General features: G+C 44.8%; 1 protein-coding gene across 1 annotated transcript in view; it reads left to right on the top strand.

Moving 5' to 3' along the window:
* Positions 1-21,625, top strand: part of LOC137621141 (uncharacterized) — a 62,198-nt gene extending 40,573 nt beyond the window's left edge. The window contains exons 7-8 of the mRNA XM_068351573.1: positions 6,023-6,777; positions 20,849-21,625. The gene's annotated coding sequence lies outside the window, so the exon portion shown is untranslated. The remainder of the gene's footprint in view (positions 1-6,022; positions 6,778-20,848) is intronic.
* The last annotated feature ends 4,460 nt before the right edge of the window (positions 21,626-26,085 follow it).

The following is a 26,085-nucleotide window of genomic DNA, read 5'->3' as shown; positions in this document are numbered from 1 at the left end:
TCTAGGCAGTCAAAGCAGTCTCGAGTGGACGCTGTGCGTCCTCACGCACCTGTTGTTGTTGACAGTTCAGTTGTTGACAGTTCACAGTCTGTCAAGCAGTTACATGACGTTGCGTCCTGGTCCGCTACTAATGCACCAGTGTGTGTGGACTCTGCTTGTAAAGCATTGCCACCACGGTAGGTCTCTCCCTTGCTTGAGACTCAGCTTTTATCGGACAAGGTTCCTTTAGATGAGGAAGTTGCTGTTCCCCCTCCTACTGATATTCCCTTGAGGACTCTGTCAGACGGAGAGGAGCCTAAAGCTGCTTAGCCCTCTATGGACTTTAATTAAATCATACTGATTTTTAAGGATCTTTGTCCTGATCTTTTTGTAACTGCTGCTCCTCGTTCGCCTAAACGTCAGAGCTTACACTAGGCCTAGCTACTTCGAAGCCGTTGTTTATAAGCTAGTGCTCTCTCGCTCTCCGAGAGAGCTTTACGTCTGCTAGGCGACTGGTTTATCACCAGGAGGAGTTTGGGGGATACAGCCTTTGCTTTCCCTTCTTTTAAACTGGCTTATAGAGCGAGAGTCTGATATGACACGAGAGAAGTTCTCGGCTTGGGAGTTCCTGCCTCTGCCCAGATAGACTTCTCAAATCTCGTAGACTCTCCCTGGCGCCTGGCCAGGAGACGCTCCAAGTTTTTTTACAGGTCAACTTCACAGCTGTTTTCGAGCCTTTGAAGTTTTGCTGTACAATTATGTCATGCATAAACAAGGCTTTCAGGGATGGAAAGCGGTACCGCCTCAGTCGCTAACCCCGTCTGTTGCCGCACCTGCTCCTGTAGACCCTAAATGGGCTTTACTGCAAGACATGCAGTCCAAGCTTGCGTCCTTGATAGAGGACTTTAATGCGGAGAAGGTTGCTGCCGAACCTTCTGGCCAACAATCTTCCAACCGGTCGGTTGTGCGTCCTGTAGACCTTCTCGCGTCTACCAGTTGAGGTGGTTCCTCCACCGGTGCGACCCAGTGTGGGTTGCCAGCCGCACGTTGACGTTAAGCGACGCTCGGAGGTGGTTGTTGACGTTCAGGACGTTCAACAACCATCAGAGGTGACTTGTTTTGACGCGGTGCGTCAACCTCAGCAACCCGGTATGGTGTTGATTGCACAACCCAGACGGTCTAGACAGTCTCGGGTGGACGCTGTGCTTCCTCGCGCACCCATGGTTGTTGACAGTTCACAGACTGTGCAGCAATTCCATGACGTTACGTCCGGCTCCGTCACGCATGCACCAGTGCGACCGGACTCGGCGAGCCAGACGTTGCCCACTCCGTTGCCGTTTCCTCATCAGTTTTCGGATGAGGAACTATCTGATGAGGACGTTGCTGAACAACAAGACGATCAGCCCCCAGAATAGATCAAGCCCTGCTATCCATCCAGAAGATGCTGAAGAAGGAACGCTGCTCAGTCAGGCTGTGGATGAGTCTGGTGGGGACGCTGTCATCCCTGGAACAGTTTGTATCGCTAGGAAGACTACACCTCCGTCCTCTTCAATACCATCTGGCTTTTCACTGGAAAAAGGACAAGACGCTAGAAGCGGTCTCGATCCCGATTTCCGGAAAGATAAAGTCTTGTCTGACTTGGTGGAAGGACAATATCAACCTAAGAGAGGGTCTTCCCCTGGCTGTTCAGACTCCCCACCACGTTCTCTTCTCGGACGCATCGCACTTGGGCTGGGGCGCGACACTGGACGGTCGGGAATGCTCAGGTCTGTGGAACTTGAGTCAGAGGAGCATGCATATCAACTGCAAGGAGCTGTTGGCAGTTCATCTGGCCTTGAAAAGCTTCGAGTATCTCCTTCGAGGCAAAGTGGTGGGAGTAAACTCGGACAACACCACGGCCTTGGCGTACATCTCCAAACAAGGAGGTACCCACTCACTGACGTTGTACGAGATCGCAAGGGACCTGCTCTTCTGGTCAAAAGGTCAAGACATCTCCCTAGTAACGAGGTTCATCCAAGGCGACTTGAACGTCATAGCAGATTGTCTCAGTCAGAAAGGGCAAGTAATTCCAACCGAATGGACCCTCCACAAGGATGTGTGCAAGAGACTTTGGGCCACTTGGGGTAAACCATCCATAGATCTCTTTGCAACCTCGCTGACCAAGAGGCTTCCAATCTATTGCTCTCCAGTCCCGGACCCAGCAGCAATACATATAGATGCTTTCCTCCTAGATTGGTCACATCTGGATCTCTACGCATTCCCACCGTTCAAGATTGTCAACAAGGTACTGCAGAAGTTCGCCTCTCACGAAGGGACAAGGTTGACGTTAGTTGCTCCCCTCTGGCCCGCGAGAGAATGGTTCACCGAGATACTTCGATGGTTAGTAGACGTTCCCAGAAGTCTTCCTCTAAGGGTAGACCTTCTACGTCAGCCACACGTAAAGAAGGTAGAGCGTCTTCCATTAGAGTCTCCCAATCGAAGTGGGAAGTCTTCCGAGACTGGTGCAAGTCAGTTTCTGTATCCTCGACCAGTACCTCTGTAGCTCAAATAGCTGATTTTCTCTTATACCTGAGAAAAGGACGATCCCTTTCAGCTCCCACTATCAAGGGCTACAGAAGCATGTTGGCATCGGTCTTCCGGCATAGAGGCTTAGATCTTTCCAACATAAAGATCTGCAAGACCTCCTTAAGTCTTTTGAGACCACCAAGGAGCGTCGTTTGGCTACCCCTGGATGGAATTTAGACGTGGTACTAAGATTCCTCATGTCAGAAAGGTTGGAGCCGTTACAATCAGCCTCCCTGAAAGATCTCACTCTTAAGACTCTTTTCCTGGTATGCTTAGCCTCGGCTAAAAGAGTCAGTGAGATTCATGCCTTCAGCAAGAACATCGGATTTTCGTCGGAAAAAGCCACTTGTTCGCTGCAACTTGGTTTTCTAGCCAAAAATGAGCTGCCTTCTCGGCCTTGGCCTAAATCTTTCGATATTCCCAGCTTATCGGAGATCGTAGGCAGTGAACTAGAAAGAGTCTTATGCCCTGTTAGAGCTCTTAAGTTCTATTTAAAGCGTACTAAACCTTTACGAGGCCAATCTGAAGCTTTATGGTGTTCAGTTAAGAAACCATCCTTGCCTATGTCAAAGAATGGTTGGTCAGACTTTATCATATTGTTAATACGAGAAGCTCATTCACATCTGAGTGAGGAAGACCGAACTTTGCTTAAGGTGAAGATGCACGAAGTTAGAGCTGTAACAACTTCCGTGGCCTTTAAGCAAAATATATCTCTGCAAAGTATAATGGACGCAACCTATTGGAGAAGCAAGTCAGTGTTCGCGTCATTTTACTTGAAAGGTGTCCAGTCTCTTTACGAGAACTGCTACACACTGGGACCATTCGTAGCAGCGAGTGCAGTAGTGGGTGAGGGCTCAACCACTACAATTCCCTAATTCCATATCCTTTTAATCTGTCTCTTTAAATGTTGTTTTTTATGGGTTGTCCGGAAGGCTAAGAAGCCTTTCGCATCCTGGTTGATTTGGCGGGTGGTCAAAGGCATTTCTTGAGAGCGCCCAGATTAGGGGTATGATGAGGTCCTGTTGTATGGGTTGCAGCCCTTGATACTTCAGCTCCTAGGGGTCTGTCAGCATCCTAAGAGGATCGCGAGGCTCCGTAAGGAAGACGTACTTAAAAGGCAGAGTAATCGTCTTAGTCGACTTCCTTACCAGGTACCTATTTATTTTGTTTTTGTTATTTTGATAACTTCTAAAATGAAATAAAAACTCTTAGCTCATAAGATGTAAACATATTTAACTGGTCTCTACCCACCACCCTGGGTGTGAATCAGCTATATATTCACCGGCTAAGTTAAATATTTAAAAATGATATTTTAATTATAAAATAAATTTTTGAATATACTTACCCGGTGAATATAAATCAAACGACCCTCCCTTCCTCCCCAATAGAGACGCAGTGGGATGAGGAGAAAATTGAGTCTTTGTTTACATGGAGTTTGGTATCTGGCCGACAGTTGGCGCTGATGGGCACACCCGCAACCTGTATAGCGATCGCTGGCGAGTTTTTTTGTACAGTTTTTTGTCTGTCGAGCAACAGAGTTACAGCTATATATTCACCGGGTAAGTATATTCAAAAATTTATTTTATAATTAAAATATCATTATTATAATGTTTGGTTACATTCCTTAACCAATATAATTATAACAAGATTCTTGGTAAATATCTTGATACTTGTCTAAATGCCTAACAATTTCCTATTATTAATATAAGATCTACAGTAAACTTATTGCCATCACTAGGTATGAAAAAATACATAGTTTAATAGGAAAAACCATCTCATCAAATCCTGGAAAATGCTTCAATATAGTTAATGTTTCCAACCAACAGATAGCTCACGTCAAGCAGTTGTCCATCTGGTGGAATGGGGGAGGGGCTCCCGGACAAGTTGTTGGCTATCCGTATTGGAAATATAATAATTAAAGAAAAAAAAAACTAGCTGAATTGAAGACCATGGTTAATGACCGATTAATTTTCAAATATGTATACTGGTCGTTCATCTGCGGTCATACTAACGAAATTTTATTTTAACTTTTTTCATCGAAACTTGTATCGGTATTATCACGAATAGTAAACGACTTTGCCAAAAAAAAAAGTTTTATTTTAAAATTCAGTCTGAAATTGCTGGGACACTCATTCTGGGTCGTGTGAAATCTTACTATTTAAGACTCATATCCTGAGGCCATCAGTAAAGTGATGGCATACTTCTCAGGATTTTATTTCGATGACGGACTTCACATTCTCAATGGCTAACGACTATGCATCAGACTCCCATAGTCTCCTTCTAAATTCACTCGTGACATCGGTTTCGACATTCATAGTATGTTGATTATATAGAATACTATATGCGAATCATATAAACAATATGATTAATACATTTTGATCCCTCCCCCTTCTACAATCCTCACCTCTTAACATATCAGTGAAGACATCTGGAGTTCCTAGTATGACACTTCCTGAAAGGGGCATCATAAGTTCTGCAAAAAAGGTCTTTTAATCGAAAAAGTATCTATGATTTACAAATATCGACATGACATTAATTTCACCAAACATTTAAGGAAACTCCATATCATGCTATATCCACATTAGCTAACGTATTTAACCGGTTTTACTTTAACGAATTTCGCATAAGATCTTACCTTTTTTTATCAAATATATGACGTATTTAGGAACATATTACCTTTAATTGATTTATAATTCACTTTAGAAGCTTAGGTTACTAATGCTGGTTCCAAGTCGTATAAGATAGATAGTTTTGGACTTGAAAACCATTGCATTCCTGGAACCAAGTTCCTTAGCTTCCTTGGAATCAGTTGACACCGCTCTCTCTCTCTCTCTCTCTCTCTCTCTCTCTCTCTCTCTCTCTCTCTCTCTCTCTCTCTCTCTCTCTCTCTCTCTCTCTCAAATAATTGTTTGGGCAAAAATGTCATATACTGTATATGTTTGTTAGGTGCCTTTTGGTATATTAATTTTCTTTTTATGAAGGATTTTCCACCCAATGTTCAAGTCGCGAGATTAACAGCAGTACACAGTCGAACAGGAAGCGTAGTACATTGATGAAAGGCTTCAAGATTTTGGGTAAAATGCCATTTTCATTATAACAAAGGTTTCCCGTTGCAAGGACAAAGTACACAATTCTCATGTTACACGATTACCTTTTCATTTCAATACGTTCCCCAGATTGCGTGTTTGAAAGTGCCTTGGTATGTCTCCGTAATAATATTCTATAAACTTATTTGCAGGTTACGTGACAGTATGCAGAGACTGCATTACTAATATTGCAGTTAAATGTGTATACTGTAGGTTGGCAAGGTATCTTCAAGAAAAATATACTTTAGGTCTTTATGTTGTCATCATATTTTAAGAAAACGTATAGCATTTTGTCATACAGTAGTATACGCTGTAAATAAAACTCAATGGATTAATTATTTTTATTTTAGCGAGATGCATTAACACTTTTTAAACTCTTGACATAATTTCAGGTGTTACAAAGTGAAGTTGTGGGACTTTTCAACGGCTGTTTGAAACTACAGATGAAGAATGTGAAAGTTCGGAGCTTTACCACAAGGAATCTCTTATGCCAATTACCATAGTTTCAAATGACACCAACAGCTTTGAGCTTTATATGGTCAACAACCACATTCACAAGAGGCAGCCCCTATTTTAAACATTCATGAGCAGAATCTCAACCGAAAGGATGGAACAACTTAATAGGGCTAAATACTGGTATGCTTGTTGATCGTCATAGCTACCAGGTTCTCATGTGGTAAAATCCAGATTTTATTTGTCCTAATGAACCAGAGAAACACTGAAAATTCTATTCATTCTACCATGTGATGAGGATAAAGTTTCAATAAGCAATCTGGATTAGTTTGAAGTGATAACATTAACTATTCTCCCTTTCCAGCAGCATTGCCGAGCTTCTCAAGCAATGGGTTGGAGAAGCTTCTTTAGCAACACAAAATTGGGGTCGATCACTAATGAGAATGTTAAATCTAGAAAGGTGCAGAGGAGAGGGTCAACTGAGCATTCTCAACGGAAGGCAACTGGCCAGAGACCATCAGTCATTATTATTGAGCGGTTAGCTCATGGACTTTGTAACTGAAGAGTCAAAGTCTGTGAGCGAAGAATGGAACTTATGATTTCGGAACACAATTGCATTGTGAAACAAGTAGATGATGATGTCTGGAATCACAAGAGTTGCTGATGTAAGATTTTCCTTTTACTTGCCTTATCTGTAAGTACACTTTTCAGTTAAAACGGTATAATGTAGCAGGGTTCTTTTCAATTTCTTATTGTTAAAAGTATTTGCTAATCTATGAAGCAACTACTTTGTTGGTTAGAAGCCTTAAAGGATTGCAAATTAAGTTTAAAAAAAATATTTTCAATGGTTGTTAGTTTTATATTTTTGATATGAGACTAAATTGAATTTCAAAGGTTGCCCGACTATACTTAAAGAAATTCCTTTAATAATTTTAAGACTATTAGCTTTGTGATAAGTATTTTACACCTTTAACTAGTCCTTTTTTCAGCAAGGGTTTCAACTTGTATCATTTTGCGAAGTTATTACGGGGAACGGATTTCAAGATGCTAGGAAATTTTATATCATATACTGTAGTATCGTAGAATTTCGTAGTGAGACAATAATTGAGAAATAAACTTTATAAGGCCGATTATTATTGCTAGTATAGATGAAATTTAGGCATAAATATGGTTTAAGGACAGATTTTTCTACAGAGTTATACATTAATTTGGTTGAAGAGTAGGCTATTTGATACCAAGTTTTTGTTATTTTGGTTGCGTTTTGTTTAGATGAAAACTTGTATGTTTCTCTCTCATTTTTTTTATCTCCCTGACCCCTTTACTTCATCTCCATTAATCTCTCTCTCCCTTCTATACAATCCATTTGTTTCTATTCCTAAACCTCCTACGACTACAATACGTAGAGTCCCCTTTTCTATATTCAACCTACTTCTCCACATTCCCTCCTCATCCTCCACATTCTCTCCTTTACCATTCTCCTCCTAAACGTTCACTCCTTTACCATTTTCCTCCTCCATTTGCTTTATCATTCTCCTCCTCCATAAACTTTACCATTCTCCTCTTCCATATACTTTACCCTTCTCCTCCTCTTGCTACCCCTCCTTATGCTTTATTCTCCTCCTCCACCATATACTTTACCATTGTCCTCCTACATATACTTTACCCTTCTCCTCCTACATATACTTTACCATTTTCTTCCTCCATATACTTTACCATTCTCCTCTTCCATATACTTTACCCTTCTCTTCCTCCTATATGGTTTACCCTTCTCCTCCTCCTATATGGTTTACCCTTCTCCTCCTGCTACCCCTCCTTATGCTTTATTCTTCTCCTCCCCCATATGCTTTACCATTCTCCTCCTCTATATAATTTATCATTCCCCTCCCCCATATACTTTACCATTCTCCTCCTCCATATAATTTACCATTCTCCTCCTCCATGTACTTTATCATTCCCCTCCCCCATATACTTTACCATTCTCCTCCTCTATATAATTTATCATTCCCCTCCCCCATATACTTTACCATTCTCCTCCTCCATATAATTTACCATTCTCCTCCTCCATATACTTTATCATTCCCCTCCCCCATATACTTTACCATTCTCCTCCTCTATATAATTTATCATTCCCCTCCCCCATATACTTTACCATTCTCCTCCTCCATATAATTTACCCTTCTCCTCCCCCATATACTTTACCATTCTCCTCCTCCATATAATTTACCATTCTCCTCCTCCATATACATTACCCTTCTCCCCTATATACTTTACCATTCTTCTCCTCCATATACTTTACCCTTCTCCTCCTCCATATACTTTACCCTTCTCCTCCTCCTCCTCCATATACATTACCCTTCTCCTCCCCCATATACTTTACCCTTCTCCTCCTCCATATACTTTACCCTTCTCCTCCTCCATATACATTACCCTTCTCCTCCCCCATATACTTTACCCTTCTCCTCCTCCTCCTCCATATACTTTACCCTCCTCCTCCTCCATATACTTTACCCTTCTCCTCCTCCATATACTTTACCCTTCTCCTCCCCCATATACTTTACCATTATTCTCCTCCATATACTTTACCCTTCTCCTCCTCCATATACATTACCCTTCTCCTCCCCCATATACTTTACCCTTCTCCTCCTCCTCCTCCATATACTTTACCCTTCTCCTCCTCCATATACTTTACCCTTCTCCTCCCCCATATACTTTACCATTATTCTCCTCCATATACTTTACCCTTCTCCTCCTCCATATACATTACCCTTCTCTTCCCCCATATACTTTACCCTTCTCCTCCTCCTCCTCCATATATTTTACCCTTCTCCTCCTCCTCCTCCATATACTTTACCCTTCTCCTCCTCCTCCTCCTCCATATACTTTACCCTTCTCCTCCTCCATATACATTACCCTTCTCCTCCTCCATATACATTACCCTTCTCCTCCCCCATATACTTTACTCTTCTCCTCCTCCATATACTTTACCCTTCTCCTCCTCCATATACATTACCCTTCTCCTCCCCCATATACTTTACTCTTCTCCTCCCCCATATACTTTACTCTTCTCCTCCCCCATATACTTTACCCTTCTCCTCCTCCATATACATTACCCTTCTCCTCCCCCATATACTTTACTCTTCTCCTCCTCCATATACTTTACCCTTCTCCTCCTCCATATACATTACCCTTCTCCTCCCCCATATACTTTACTCTTCTCCTCTCCCACATACTTTACTCTTCTCCTCCTCCATATACTTTACCCTTCTCCTCCCCCATATACTTTACCCTTCTCCTCCCCCATATACATTACCGTTCTCCTCCCCCATATACTTTACTCTTCTCCTCCTCCATATACTTTACCCTTCTCCTCCTCCATATACATTACCCTTCTCCTCCCCATATACTTTACTCTTCTCCTCCTCCATATACTTTACCCTTCTCCTCCTCCATATACTTTACCCTTCTCCTCCTCCATATACATTACCCTTCTCCTCCTCCATATACTTTACCATTCTCCTCCTCCATATACTTTACCATTCTCCTCCTCCATATACTTTACCATTCTCCTCCTCCATATAATTTACCATTCTCCTCCTCCATATACATTACCCTTCTCCTCCCCCATATACTTTACCATTCTTCTCCTCCATATACTTTACCCTTCTCCTCCTCCATATACTTTACCCTTCTCCTCCCCCATATACATTGCCCTTCTCCTCCCCCATATACTTTACCATTCTTCTCCTCCATATACTTTACCCTTCTCCTCCTCCATATACTTTACCCTTCTCCTCCTCCATATACTTTACCCTTCTCCTACATATACATTACCCTTCTCCTCCCCCATATACTTTACCCTTCTCCTCCTCCTCCTCCTCCATATACTTTACCCTTCTCCTCCTCCATATACATTACCCTTCTCCTCCTCCATATACATTACCCTTCTCCTCCTCCATATACATTACCCTTCTCCTCCTCCATATACTTTACCCTTCTCCTCCTCCATTTACATTATCCTTCTCCTCCCCCATATACTTTACTCTTCTCCTCCTCCCCCATATACTTTACTCTTCTCCTCTTCCATATACTTTACCCTTCTCCTCCTCCATATACATTACCCTTCTCCTCCCCCATATACTTTACCCTTCTCCTCCTCCATATACTTTACCATTCTTCTCAATCAATCAATCAATCAATCTTCCCCCATATACTTTACCATTCTTCTCTTCCCCCATATACTTTACCCTTCTCCTCCCCCATATACTTTACCATTCTTCTCCTCCATATACTTTACCATTCTTCTCCTCCCCCATATACTTTACCCTTCTCCTCCTTCATATACTTTACCATTCTTCTCCTCCCCCATATACTTTACCCTTCTCCTCCTCCATATAGTTTACCATTCTTCTCCTCCATATGCTTTACCCTTCTCCTTATCCATATGCTTTACCCTTCTCCTCCTCCATATACTTTACCATTCTTCTCCTCCATATGCTTTACCCTTCTCCTCCTCCATATACTTTACCCTTCTCCTCCTCCATATACTTTACCCTTCCACTCCTCCATACACTTTACCATTCTTCTCCTCCATATGCTTTACCCTTCTCCTTATCCATATCCATATGCTTTACCCTTCTCCTCCTCCATATACTTTACCATTCTTCTCCTCCATATGCTTTACCCTTCACCTCCTCCATATACTTTACCCTTCTCCTCCTCTATATACTTTATCCTTCTCCTCCTCCATACACATTACCATTCTTCTCCTCCATATGCTTTACCCTTCTCCTCCTCCATATGCTTTACCATTTTCGTCCTCCATATACTTTACCCTCCTCCTCCATATACTTTACCCTCCTCATCCATATACTTTACCCTCCTCCTCCATATACATTACCCTTCTCCTCCTCCATATACATTACCCTTCTCCTCCTCCATATACATTACCCTTCTCCTCCTCCTTCATATAATTTACCTTTCTCCTCCTCCTCCATATACTTTACCCTCCTCCTCCCTATACTTTACCCTCCTCCTCCATATGCTTTACCCTTCTCGTCCTCCATATACTTTACCCTCCTCCTCCATATACTTTACCCTCCTCCTCCATATACTTTACCCTCCACCTCCATATACATTACCCTTCTCCTCCTCCATATACATTACCCTTCTCCTCCTCCTTCATATAATTTACCTTTCTCCTCCTCCTCCATATACTTTACCTTTCTCCTCCTCCTCCATATACTTAACCTTTCTCCTCCTCCATATACTTTACCCTTCTCCTCCTCCATATGCATTACCCTTCTTCTCCTCCATATACTTTACCCTTCTCCTCCTCCTCCATATACTTTACCCTTCTCCTCCTCCTCCATATAATTTACCCATCTCCTCCTCCATATACTTTACCCTTCTCCTCCTCCTCCATATACTTTACCTTTCTCCTCCTCCTCCATATACTTTACCCTTCTCCTCCATATGCATTACCCTTCTCCTCCTCCATATGCTTAACCCTTCTCCTCCTCCATATGCTTTACCCTTCTCCTCCTCCATATGCTTTACCCTTCTCCTCCTCCTCCATATAATTTACCCTTCTCCTCCTCCTCCATATACTTTACCCTTCTCCTCCTCCATATGCATTACCCTTCTCCTCCTCCATATAATTTACCCTTCTCCTCCTCCGTATACTTTACCCTTCTCCTCCTCCTCCATATAATTTACCCATCTCCTCCTCCATATACTTTACCCTTCTCCTCCTCCTCCATATACTTTACCCTTCTCCTCCTCCATATGCATTACCCTTCTCCTCCTCCATATGCTTAACCCTTCTCCTCCTCCTCCATATAATTTACCCATCTCCTCCTCCATATGCTTAACCCTTCTCCTCCTCCTCCATATACTTTACCCTTCTCCTCCTCCTCCATATAATTTACCCTTTTCCTCCTCCTCCATATGCTTTACCCTTCTCCTCCTCCATATGCTTAACCCTTCTCCTCCTCCTCCATATAATTTACCCTTCTCCTCCTCCTCCATATACTTTACCATTCTTCTCCTCCATATACTTTACCCTTCTCCTCCTCCATATACATTACCCTTCTCCTCCCCCATATACTTTACCCTTCTCCTCCTCCATATACTTTACCCTTCTCCTCCCTATACTTTACCTTTCTCCTCCTCCTCCATATACTTTACCTTTCTCCTCCTCCTCCATATGCTTTACCCTTCTCCTTATCCATATGCTTTACCCTTCTCCTTCTCCATATGCTTTACCCTTCTCCTCCTCCTCCATATAATTTACCCATCTCCTCCTCCATATACTTTACCCTTCTCCTCCTCCTCCATATACTTTACCCTTCTCCTCCTCCTCCATATAATTTACCCTTCTCCTCCTCCATATGCATTACCCTTCTCCTCCTCCTCCATATACTTTACCCTTCTCCTCCTCCTCCATATACTTTACCCTTCTCCTCCATATGCATTACCCTTCTCCTCCTCCATATGCTTTACCCTTTTCCTCCTCAATATAATTTACCTTTCTCCTCCTCCATATGCATTACCCTTCTCCTCCTCCTCCATATGCTTTACCCTTCTCCTCCTCCATATGCTTTACCCTTTTCCTCCTCCATATACTTTACCCTTCTCCTCCTCCATATACTTTACCCTTCTCCTCCCCCATATACTTTACCATTATTCTCCTCCATATACTTTACCCTTCTCCTCCTCCATATACATTACCCTTCTCCTCCCCCATATACTTTACCCTTCTCCTCCTCCTCCTCCATATACTTTACCCTTCTCCTCCTCCATATACTTTACCCTTCTCCTCCCCCATATACTTTACCATTATTCTCCTCCATATACTTTACCCTTCTCCTCCTCCATATACATTACCCTTCTCTTCCCCCATATACTTTACCCTTCTCCTCCTCCTCCTCCATATATTTTACCCTTCTCCTCCTCCTCCTCCATATACTTTACCCTTCTCCTCCTCCTCCTCCTCCATATACTTTACCCTTCTCCTCCTCCATATACATTACCCTTCTCCTCCTCCATATACATTACCCTTCTCCTCCCCCATATACTTTACTCTTCTCCTCCTCCATATACTTTACCCTTCTCCTCCTCCATATACATTACCCTTCTCCTCCCCCATATACTTTACTCTTCTCCTCCCCCATATACTTTACTCTTCTCCTCCCCCATATACTTTACCCTTCTCCTCCTCCATATACATTACCCTTCTCCTCCCCCATATACTTTACTCTTCTCCTCCTCCATATACTTTACCCTTCTCCTCCTCCATATACATTACCCTTCTCCTCCCCCATATACTTTACTCTTCTCCTCTCCCACATACTTTACTCTTCTCCTCCTCCATATACTTTACCCTTCTCCTCCCCCATATACTTTACCCTTCTCCTCCCCCATATACATTACCGTTCTCCTCCCCCATATACTTTACTCTTCTCCTCCTCCATATACTTTACCCTTCTCCTCCTCCATATACATTACCCTTCTCCTCCCCATATACTTTACTCTTCTCCTCCTCCATATACTTTACCCTTCTCCTCCTCCATATACTTTACCCTTCTCCTCCTCCATATACATTACCCTTCTCCTCCTCCATATACTTTACCATTCTCCTCCTCCATATACTTTACCATTCTCCTCCTCCATATACTTTACCATTCTCCTCCTCCATATAATTTACCATTCTCCTCCTCCATATACATTACCCTTCTCCTCCCCCATATACTTTACCATTCTTCTCCTCCATATACTTTACCCTTCTCCTCCTCCATATACTTTACCCTTCTCCTCCCCCATATACATTGCCCTTCTCCTCCCCCATATACTTTACCATTCTTCTCCTCCATATACTTTACCCTTCTCCTCCTCCATATACTTTACCCTTCTCCTCCTCCATATACTTTACCCTTCTCCTACATATACATTACCCTTCTCCTCCCCCATATACTTTACCCTTCTCCTCCTCCTCCTCCTCCATATACTTTACCCTTCTCCTCCTCCATATACATTACCCTTCTCCTCCTCCATATACATTACCCTTCTCCTCCTCCATATACATTACCCTTCTCCTCCTCCATATACTTTACCCTTCTCCTCCTCCATTTACATTATCCTTCTCCTCCCCCATATACTTTACTCTTCTCCTCCTCCCCCATATACTTTACTCTTCTCCTCTTCCATATACTTTACCCTTCTCCTCCTCCATATACATTACCCTTCTCCTCCCCCATATACTTTACCCTTCTCCTCCTCCATATACTTTACCATTCTTCTCAATCAATCAATCAATCAATCTTCCCCCATATACTTTACCATTCTTCTCTTCCCCCATATACTTTACCCTTCTCCTCCCCCATATACTTTACCATTCTTCTCCTCCATATACTTTACCATTCTTCTCCTCCCCCATATACTTTACCCTTCTCCTCCTTCATATACTTTACCATTCTTCTCCTCCCCCATATACTTTACCCTTCTCCTCCTCCATATAGTTTACCATTCTTCTCCTCCATATGCTTTACCCTTCTCCTTATCCATATGCTTTACCCTTCTCCTCCTCCATATACTTTACCATTCTTCTCCTCCATATGCTTTACCCTTCTCCTCCTCCATATACTTTACCCTTCTCCTCCTCCATATACTTTACCCTTCCACTCCTCCATACACTTTACCATTCTTCTCCTCCATATGCTTTACCCTTCTCCTTATCCATATCCATATGCTTTACCCTTCTCCTCCTCCATATACTTTACCATTCTTCTCCTCCATATGCTTTACCCTTCACCTCCTCCATATACTTTACCCTTCTCCTCCTCTATATACTTTATCCTTCTCCTCCTCCATACACATTACCATTCTTCTCCTCCATATGCTTTACCCTTCTCCTCCTCCATATGCTTTACCATTTTCGTCCTCCATATACTTTACCCTCCTCCTCCATATACTTTACCCTCCTCATCCATATACTTTACCCTCCTCCTCCATATACATTACCCTTCTCCTCCTCCATATACATTACCCTTCTCCTCCTCCATATACATTACCCTTCTCCTCCTCCTTCATATAATTTACCTTTCTCCTCCTCCTCCATATACTTTACCCTCCTCCTCCCTATACTTTACCCTCCTCCTCCATATGCTTTACCCTTCTCGTCCTCCATATACTTTACCCTCCTCCTCCATATACTTTACCCTCCTCCTCCATATACTTTACCCTCCACCTCCATATACATTACCCTTCTCCTCCTCCATATACATTACCCTTCTCCTCCTCCTTCATATAATTTACCTTTCTCCTCCTCCTCCATATACTTTACCTTTCTCCTCCTCCTCCATATACTTAACCTTTCTCCTCCTCCATATACTTTACCCTTCTCCTCCTCCATATGCATTACCCTTCTTCTCCTCCATATACTTTACCCTTCTCCTCCTCCTCCATATACTTTACCCTTCTCCTCCTCCTCCATATAATTTACCCATCTCCTCCTCCATATACTTTACCCTTCTCCTCCTCCTCCATATACTTTACCTTTCTCCTCCTCCTCCATATACTTTACCCTTCTCCTCCATATGCATTACCCTTCTCCTCCTCCATATGCTTAACCCTTCTCCTCCTCCATATGCTTTACCCTTCTCCTCCTCCATATGCTTTACCCTTCTCCTCCTCCTCCATATAATTTACCCTTCTCCTCCTCCTCCATATACTTTACCCTTCTCCTCCTCCATATGCATTACCCTTCTCCTCCTCCATATAACCCTTCTCCTCCTCCACCCTTCTCCTCCTCCGTATACTTTACCCTTCTCCTCCTCCTCCATATAATTTACCCATCTCCTCCTCCATATACTTTACCCTTCTCCTCCTCCTCCATATACTTTACCCTTCTCCTCCTCCATATGCATTACCCTTCTCCTCCTCCATATGCTTAACCCTTCTCCTCCTCCTCCATATAATTTACCCTTTTCCTCCTCCTCCATATGCTTTACCCTTCTCCTCCTCCATATGCTTAACCCTTCTCCTCCTCCTCCATATAATTTACCCTTCTCCTCCTCCTCCATATACTTTACCATTCTTCTCCTCCATATACTTTACCCTTCTCCTCCTCCATATACATTACCCTTCTCCTCCCCCATATACTTTACCCTTCTCCTCCTCCATATACTTTACCCTTCTCCTCCCTATACTTTACCTTTCTCCTCCTCCTCCATATACTTTACCTTTCTCCTCCTCCTCCATATGCTTTACCCTTCTCCTTATCCATATGCTTTACCCTTCTCCTTCTCCATATGCTTTACCCTTCTCCTCCTCCTCCATATAATTTACCCATCTCCTCCTCCATATACTTTACCCTTCTCCTCCTCCTCCATATACTTTACCCTTCTCCTCCTCCTCCATATAATTTACCCTTCTCCTCCTCCATATGCATTACCCTTCTCCTCCTCCTCCATATACTTTACCCTTCTCCTCCTCCTCCATATACTTTACCCTTCTCCTCCATATGCATTACCCTTCTCCTCCTCCATATGCTTTACCCTTTTCCTCCTCAATATAATTTACCTTTCTCCTCCTCCATATGCATTACCCTTCTCCTCCTCCTCCATATGCTTTACCCTTCTCCTCCTCCATATGCTTTACCCTTTTCCTCCTCCATAAGCATTACCCTTCTCCTCCTCCTCCATATGCTTTACCCTTCTCCACCTCCATATACATTACCCTTCTCCTCCTACTCCATATAATTTACCTTTCTCCTCCTCCTCCATATAATTTACCCTTCTCTTCCTCCATATACTTTAGCCTTCTCCTCCTCCTCCATATACTTTACCCTTCTCCTCCTCCTCCATATAATTTACCTTTCTCCTCCTCCTCCATATACTTTACCTTTCTCCCCCTCCTCCATATACTTTCTTCTCCTCCTCCTTCATATACTTTACCTTTCTCCTCCTCCTCCATATGCTTTACCCTTCTCCTCCTCCTCCATATACTTTACCTTTCTCCTCCTCCTCCATATACTTTACCTTTCTCCTCCTCCTCCATATGCTTTACCCTTCTCCTCCTCCATATGCTTTGCCCTTCTTCTCCTTCATATAATTTACCTTTCTCCTCCTCCTTCATTTAATTTACCTTTCTCCTCCTCCTTCATTTAATTTATTTTTCTCCTCCTCCTCCTCCATATAATTTATTCTTCTCCTCCTCCATATAATTTATCCTTCTCCTCCTCCATATAATTTATCCTTCTCCTCCTCCATATACTTTACCCTTTTCCTCCTCCTCCATACACTTTACCATTTTCCTCCTCCTCCATATACTTTACCATTTTCCTCCTCCTCCATATACTTTACCCTTCTTGTCCTCCTCCATATAATTTACCCTTCTTGTGCTCCTCCATATGATTTACCCTTCTCCTCCTCCGTATGCTTTACCCTTCTCCTCCTCCATATGCTTTACCCTTCTCCTCCTCCATATGCTTTGCCCTTCTCCTCCTCCATATAATTTACCTTTCTCCTCCTCCTCTATATAATTTACCCTTCTCCTCCTCCGTATGCTTTACCCTTCTCCTCCTCCGTATGCTTTACCCTTCTCCTCCTCCATATGCTTTGCCCTTCTCCTCCTCCATATAATTTACCTTTCTCCTCCTCCTCCATATAATTTACCTTTCTCCTCCTCCTCCATATAATTTACCTTTCTCCTCCTCCTCCATATAATTTACCTTTCTCCTCCTCCTCTATATATTTTACCCTTCTCCTCCTCCATATGCTTTACCCTTCTTCTCCTCCTCCATATGCTTTACCCTTCTTCTCCTCCTCCATATGCTTTACCCTTCTTCTCCTCCTCCATATGCTTTACCCTTCTCCTCCTCCTCCATATGCTTTACCCTTCTCCTTCTCCATACACTTTACCCTTCTCCTTCTCCATACACTTTACCCTTTTCCTCCTCCATATACTTCACCCTTCTCCTACTACATATGCTTTACCCTCTTTCTCCTCCTACTACATATGCTTTACCCTTTTTCTCCTCCTACTACATATGCTTTACCCTCTTTCTCCTCCTACTACATATGCTTTACCCTGTTTCTCCTCCTACTACATATGCTTTACCCTCTTTCTCCTCCTACTACATATGCTTCATCCTGTTTCTCCTACTATATATGTTTTACCCTCTTTCTCCTCCTACTACATATGCTTTACCCTCCTTCTCCTCCTACTACATATGCTTTACCCTCCTTCTCCTCCTACTACATATACTTTACCCTGTTTCTCCTCCTACTACATATGCTTTATCCTGTTTCTCCTCCTACTACATATGCTTTACCCTCTTTCTCCTCCTACTACATATGCTTTACCCTGTTTCTCCTCCTACTACATATGCTTTACCCTCCTTCTCCTCCTACTACATATGCTTTACCCTGTTTCTCCTCCTACTACATATGCTTTATCCTGTTTCTCCTCCTACTACATATGCTTTACCCTGTTTCTCCTCCTACTACATATGCTTTACCCTCCTTCTCCTCCTACTACATATGCTTTACCCTGTTTCTCCTCCTACTACATATGCTTTATCCTGTTTCTCCTCCTACTACATATGCTTTACCCTGTTTCTCCTCCTACTACATATGCTTTACCCTGTTTCTCCTCCTACTACATATGCTTTACTCTCTTTCTCCTCCTACTACATATGCTTTACCCTGTTTCTCCTCCTACTACATATGCTTTACCCTCTTTCTCCTCCTACTACATATGCTTTAACCTCTTTCTCCTCCTACTACATATGCTTTATCCTGTTTCTCCTACTATATATGTTTTACCCTCTTTCTCCTCCTACTACATATGCTTTACCCTCCTTCTCCTCCTACTACATATGCTTTACCCTCCTTCTCCTCCTACTACATATGCTTTACCCTGTTTCTCCTCCTACTACATATGCTTTATCCTGTTTCTCCTACTATATATGCTTTACCCTTCTCCTCCTACTACATATGGTTTACCCTCCTTCTCCTCCTACAACATATGCTTTAACCTCCTTGTCCTCCCATATTCTCCTCTCCTCCTCCACGTTCTCCTCTCCTCCTCCATATACTTTAACCTTCTCTTCCTCTACCTTCTCCTCTCCTCCTCCATACACTTTATCCTACTACTCTACCATTTACTTTACCTTTCACCTCTTCCATATATACTTTACCCTTCTCCTCCTATATATGTTTTACCCTTCTCCTCCTCCATATACTTTACCTTTCTCGTCCTTCATATGCTTTACCTTTCTCGTCCTTCATATGCTTTACCTTTCTCGTCCTTCATATGCTTTACCTTTCTCGTCCTTCAATGCTTTACCTTTCTCGTCCTTCATATTCTTTACCCTTCTCGTCCTTCATATGCTTTACATTTCTCGTCCTTCATATGCTTTACCTTTCTCGTCCTTCATATGCTTTACCCTTCTCCTTCTCCATATTCTTTACCATTCTCCTTCTCCATATTCTTTACCATTTTCCTTCTCCATATTCTTTACCCTTCTCCTTCTCCATATGCTTTACCCTTCTGCTTCTCCATATGCTTTACCCTTCTGCTTCTCCATATGCTTTACCCTTCTACCCTTCTCCTTCTCCATATACATTACCCTTCTCCACCTCCATATGTATTACCCTTCTCCTCCTCCTCCTCCATATAATTTACCTTTTTCCTCCTCCTCCATATAATTTACCCTTCTCCTCCTCCTCCATATACTTTACCCTTCTCCTCCTCCTCCATATACTTTACCCTTCTCCTCCTCCATATGCATTACCCTTCTCCTCCTCCATATAATTTACCCTTCTCCTCCTCCTCCTCCATATAATTTACCCTTCTCCTCCTCCATATAATTTACCCTTCTCCTCCTCCGTATACTTTACCCTTCTCCTCCTCCTCCATATAATTTACCTTTCTCTTTCTCCATATGCTTTACCTTTCTCCTCCTCCATATGCATTACTCTTCTCCTCCTCCATATGCTTTACTCTTCTCCTCCTCCATATGCTTTACTCTTCTCCTCCTCCTCCATATGCTTTACTCTTCTCCTCCTCCTCCATATGCTTTACTCTTCTCCTCCTCCTCCATATGCTTTACCCTCCTCCTCCTCCTCCATATGCTTTACCCTCCTCCTCCTCCTCCATATGCTTTACCCTCCTCCTCCTCCTCCATATGCTTTAACCTTTCTCGTCCTTCATATGCTTTACCCTTCTCGTCCTTCATATGCTTTACCCTTCTCGTCCTTCATATGCTTTACCCTTCTCGTCCTTCATATGCTTTACCCTTCTCGTCCTTCACATGCTCTCTAACCCTTCTCCTTTTCCATATTCTTTACCCTTCTCCTTTTCCATATTCTTTACCCTTCTCCTTTTCCATATTCTTTACCCTTCTCATTCTCCATAATCTTTACCCTTCTCCTCCTCCTACATATGCTTTATCCTCCTCCTCCATATGCTTTACCCTCCTCCTCCTTATACTTTATCCTTTTCGTCCTTCATGTACTTTACCCTTCTCCATATGCTTCATGTACACCCACCCTACCCTTATCCTTCGCCTCCATATACTCTTCCTTCTCCTCTCTTTCTTTGCGCTGAGAGGAACACTAAATCTCTATCATCCTTTTACTGGGTATAAGTGAATATCTATTTTATTTTTAATATAATGTAAAGAAAATAAAAAGTAAATACTAACGGCTTTTATTATGAAATCTCAAATTATTTAGTCACATTAATCTGTTTATATTTTGCAGAATAAGGACCCTATACAGTAACCCATGCCGGAGGGCACCAGAAGGTGTGCATTGGATGTAAGCAGAAGAGAGAGCCGTTTCTTCCAGATCGGAAGAGAAGGCCATTTGATGCAGGCTATTGAAGAAGTCCACAAGAGATCGCAGTTTGACGCTGGTTGGCCTCAATTGAGCGCTGTTTCATCCATCCAGGCCGCAGGAGAGTGCCATCACGGGAGAGCACCGTTCCATCCAGCCCGCAAGAGATTGTCATCATAAGAGAGCCCCGCTTACTATTCAGGAGGAGAGTGCCATTCCAACAATCCAGGCAGCAGGAGAGCGCCATTCCATCCGTCCAGGCCGCAGGAGAGAGGCCACCAGAGAGTACCATTCCATGCAGTCCGCAGGAGATCACCATTCCATGCGGTCCGCAGGAGATCACCATTCCATCCAGGTCTCAGGAGCGTGCCGTTTCATCCATCCAGGCCACAAGAGAGCGCCGTGTCATCCATCCAGGCCACAAGAGAGAGCGCCGTGTCATCCATCCAGGCCACAAGAGAGAGCGCCGTGTCATCCATCCAGGCCACAAGAGAGAGCGCCGTGTCATCCATCCAGGCCACAAGAGAGAGCGCCGTGTCATCCATCCAGGCCACAAGAGAGAGCGCCGTGTCATCCATCCAGGCCACAAGAGAGAGCGCCGTGTCATCCATCCAGGCCACAAGAGAGAGCGCCGTGTCATCCATCCAGACCACAAGAGAGAGCGCCGTGTCATCCATCCAGGCCACAAGAGAGAGCGCCGTGTCATCCATCCAGGCCACAAGAGAGACTGTCGTGTCATCCATCCAGGCCACAAGAGAGAGCGCCGTGTCGTGTCATCCATCCAGGCCACAAGAGAGAGCGCCGTGTCGTGTCATCCATCCATACCACAAGAGAGAGCGCCGTGTTGTGTCATCCATCCAGGCCACAAGAGAGAGCGCCGTTTCATCCATCCAGGCCACAAGAGTGCGGTTTCATCCAGGCAGCAAGAGTATGCCGTTTCCTCCAGGCCCCGAGAGAGAACGCAGTTTTATCTATGCCACAAGGGAGTGCCATTCCCACAATCAACAATCCAGGCAGCAGGAGAGTGCCGTTCCAGCTATCCAGGCTGCAGGAGATCCCCATGGAATGGAGATCACAAGAGCGTGCCGTTTCATCTAGGGCACAAGCCAACGCCATTTCATCCATCCAGGCCACAAGAGCGCCATTTCATCCAGGCCCCAAGAGAACGCTGTTTCATCCACCCAGGCCACAAGAGTGCGGATTCATCCAGGCAGCAAGAGCACGCCATTTCCTCCAGAGAAAGCCGTTTCATCCTGGCCCCAAGAGCGCGCCGATTCATACGGGCCACGAGAGAGAGCGCGGTTTCATCCGGGCCACAAGAGCGAGAGCGCGGTTTCATCCGGGCCACAAGAGAGAGAGCGCAGTTTCATCCGGGCCACAAGAGAGAGCGCGCAGTTTCATCCGGGCCACAAGAGAGAGCGCGCAGTTTCATCCGGGCCACAAGAGAGCGCGCAGTTTCATCCATCCGGGCCACGAGAGAGAGCGCGCAGTTTCATCCATCCGGGCCACGAGAGAGAGCGCGCAGTTTCATCCATCCGGGCCACGAGAGAGAGCGCGCAGTTTCATCCATCCGGGCCACGAGAGAGAGCGCGCAGTTTCATCCATCCGGGCCACGAGAGAGAGCGCGCAGTTTCATCCATCCGGGCCACGAGAGAGAGCGCGCAGTTTCATCCATCCGGGCCACAAGAGAGAGCGCGCAGTTTCATCCATCCGGGCCACGAGAGAGAGCGCGCAGTTTCATCCATCCGGGCCACAAGAGAGAGCGCGCAGTTTCATCCATCCGGGCCACAAGAGAGAGCGCGCAGTTTCATCCATCCGGGCCACAAGAGAGAGCGCGCAGTTTCATCCATCCGGGCCACAAGAGAGAGCGCGCAGTTTCATCCATCCGGGCCACAAGAGAGAGCGCGCAGTTTCATCCATCCGGGCCACAAGAGAGAGCGCGCAGTTTCATCCATCCGGGCCACAAGAGAGAGCGCGCAGTTTCATCCATCCGGGCCACAAGAGAGAGCGCGCAGTTTCATCCATCCGGGCCACAAGAGAGAGCGCGCAGTTTCATCCATCCGGGCCACAAGAGAGAGCGCGCAGTTTCATCCATCCGGGCCACAAGAGAGAGCGCGCAGTTTCATCCATCCGGGCCACAAGAGAGAGCGCGCAGTTTCATCCATCCGGGCCACAAGAGAGAGCGCGCAGTTTCATCCATCCGGGCCACAAGAGAGAGCGCGCAGTTTCATCCATCCAGGCCACAAGAGAGAGCGCGCAGTTTCATCCATCCGGGCCACAAGAGAGAGCGCGCAGTTTCATCCATCCGGGCCACAAGAGAGAGCGCGCAGTTTCATCCATCCAGGCCACAAGAGAGAGCGCGCCGTGTCATCCATCCACAGGCCACAAGAGAGAGCGCCGTGTCATCCATCCAGGCCACAAGAGAGACCGCCGTGTCATCCATCCACAGGCCACAAGAGAGACCGCCGTGTCATCCATCCAGGCCACAAGAGAGACCGCCGTGTCATCCATCCACGGGCCACAAGAGAGACCACCGTGTCATCCATCCACAGGCCACAAGAGAGACCTCCGTGTCATCCATCCACAGGCCACAAGAGAGACCGCCGTGTCATCCATCCAGGCCACAAGAGAGACCGCCGTGTCATCCATCCAGGCCACAAGAGAGAGCGCGCAGTTTCGTCCAGGCCACAAGGGAGCGCCGTTCATCCATCCAGTCCGCAGGAGAGTGCCATTACATGAGAACACCGTTCCATCCAGCCTGCGGGAGAGTGCCATCATAAGAGAGCTCCGCTTACTGTTCATCCAGGCAGCAGAAGAGCACCATTCGATGCAGTCTGCAGGAGATCACCATTCCATCCAGGTCTCAAGAGCGCCATTTCATCCAGCCACCAAGAGAGCCCTATTTCATCCAACCAGGCCACAAGAGAGCGCGCAGTTTCATCCAGGCCACAAGAGAGAGCGCAGTTTCATCCAGGCCACAAGAGAGAGCGCAGTTTCATCCAGGCCACAAGAGAGAGCGCAGTTTTATCCATGCCACAAGGGAGTGCGGCGTTCATCCATCCAGGCCGCAGGAGTGCGGCGTTCATCCATCCAGGCCGTAGGAGTGCGGCGTTCATCCATCCAGGCCGCAGGAGTGCGGCGTTCATCCATCCAGGCCGCAGGAGTGCGGCGTTCATCCATCCAGGCCGCAGGAGTGCGGCGTTCATCCATCCAGGCCGCAGGAGTGCCATTCCAACAATCCAGGCCGCAGGAGTGCCATTCCAACAATCCAGGCCGCAGGAGTGTGCCGTTCCATCCAGGTCGCAGGAGCGTGCCGTTTGATCTAGGGCACAAGCCAGCGCCATTCCATCCAGGGCACAGGAGATCACCTTTCCATCCAGACCGCAGGAAGAGCACCTTTCCATCCAGACCGCAGGAAGAGCACCTTTCCATCCAGACTGCAGGAAGAGCACCTTTCCATCCAGACCGCAGGAAGAGCACCTTTCCATCCAGACCGCAGGAAGAGCACCTTTCCATCCAGACCGCAGGAAGAGCACCTTTCCATCCAGACCGCAGGAAGAGCACCTTTCCATCCAGACCGCAGGAAGAGCACCTTCTTTAGCATCGTAGGAGAATTCTGAACCCACACATCAGTTATTTTCTATTTGACTACGATTAATTATATGTATATTTATATAAATATGTATTGATTATGAGTAGGAGAAATGAGAAATACATGCATATAAAAAAAGGTTAGTCTGGATGTATTTCACATAAAATAAAACCCGTAACATAATCATAAGGGTAGAATTGTTTGCCAGTCTTAAGTATGAGACCCTTTACTTCATCTGCTTATCCTTCCAACAATCGATTTGTTATATGCAGATCCAACGAATTTCAACCTCTGTGAGAATTATTCTACCAGTCTGTATAACCATTCTCTTCTTGCGTGAATTGAGATTGTTGTGCATTCCCCTCTGTTTGATGCAACCTGTGGGAGAGACACCTGTTTGTACCGTCCCAGATGTAGAGGGTGAAGAATGTGTAGGAGAAGGAGAAGGAGGAAAATAATGTTGACTACGTACCCTCCTTAGTGAATTGTTATTTTTAGAGGAGGAGGAGGAGGAGGAGGAGAGGCGAGAGGTTTCCACACCGGGTGTGATAGCCGGAGGGAGATATGAAAGTTCATTAACCCTTAAGCCCCTATTACACTTATCCGGTTTCCTACGGCGCCATCAGTCGCGATGCTTGCATATGGTCAAACCTGAGCGTGTGATTGCAAATCGGTTGTATGAAAGCTCACCCATGACCGTGTGATTGCAAATCGGTTGTATGAAAGCTCACCCATGACCGTGTGATTGCAAATCGGTTGTATGAAAGCTCACCCATGACCGTGTGATTGCAAATCGGTTGTATGAAAGCTCACCCATGACCGTGTGATTGCAAATCGGTTGCATGAAAGCTCACCCATGACCGTGTGATTGCAAATCGGTTGTATGAAAGCTCACCCATGACCGTGTGATTGCAAATCAATTGTATGAAAGCTCACCCATGACCGTGTGATTGCAAATCGGTTGCATGAAAGCTCACCCATGACCGTGTGATTGCAAATCGGTTGTATGAAATCTCACCCATGACCGTGTGATTGCAAATCGGTTGTATGAAAGCTCACCCATGACCGACATGGGTGAGCTTTCATACAACCGATTTGCAATCACACGCTCCGGTTTGACCATATGCAAGCATCGCGACTGATGGCGCCGTAGGAAACCGGATAAGTGTAATAGGGGCTTTAAAGCCATATCATCACGAACCTTTGGATGACCGTATGAGTAAGATTCATATGGCGTCAAGTAATATCTCTTATCTTCGTAGGGAGATAGGGCTATCTTACGATTACGGGTTAAACACATGGTCCCCTCAACATTTTGCAGGCTATACACTTCTTTTGTCAATATATCACTCTCCCGTATGGAATCCTTATATTGCTGATGCTCTATAGAATGTTGGTTTGACTGCTGAATACCTTTAAGAGTGTTAGATCGGCTATTCATTGTCTTGTAAGAGTATACTTTAGGCTTGACACCTACAAGTTCGGTGATGTGGTCATTTGCAGTCTCAAGCTTTAAGAGACCAAGACTTCCCTTCTCTCTTGCATCGTGCAAATGATGGTCTTCGGGAAA

This window comes from Palaemon carinicauda, chromosome 27 (genome assembly GCF_036898095.1).
Source record: "Palaemon carinicauda isolate YSFRI2023 chromosome 27, ASM3689809v2, whole genome shotgun sequence".
Lineage (NCBI taxonomy): Eukaryota > Metazoa > Arthropoda > Malacostraca > Decapoda > Palaemonidae > Palaemon > Palaemon carinicauda.
The sequence above is the reverse complement of the archived record's forward strand: the minus strand, read 5'-3'. Positions and strand labels throughout refer to the sequence as shown.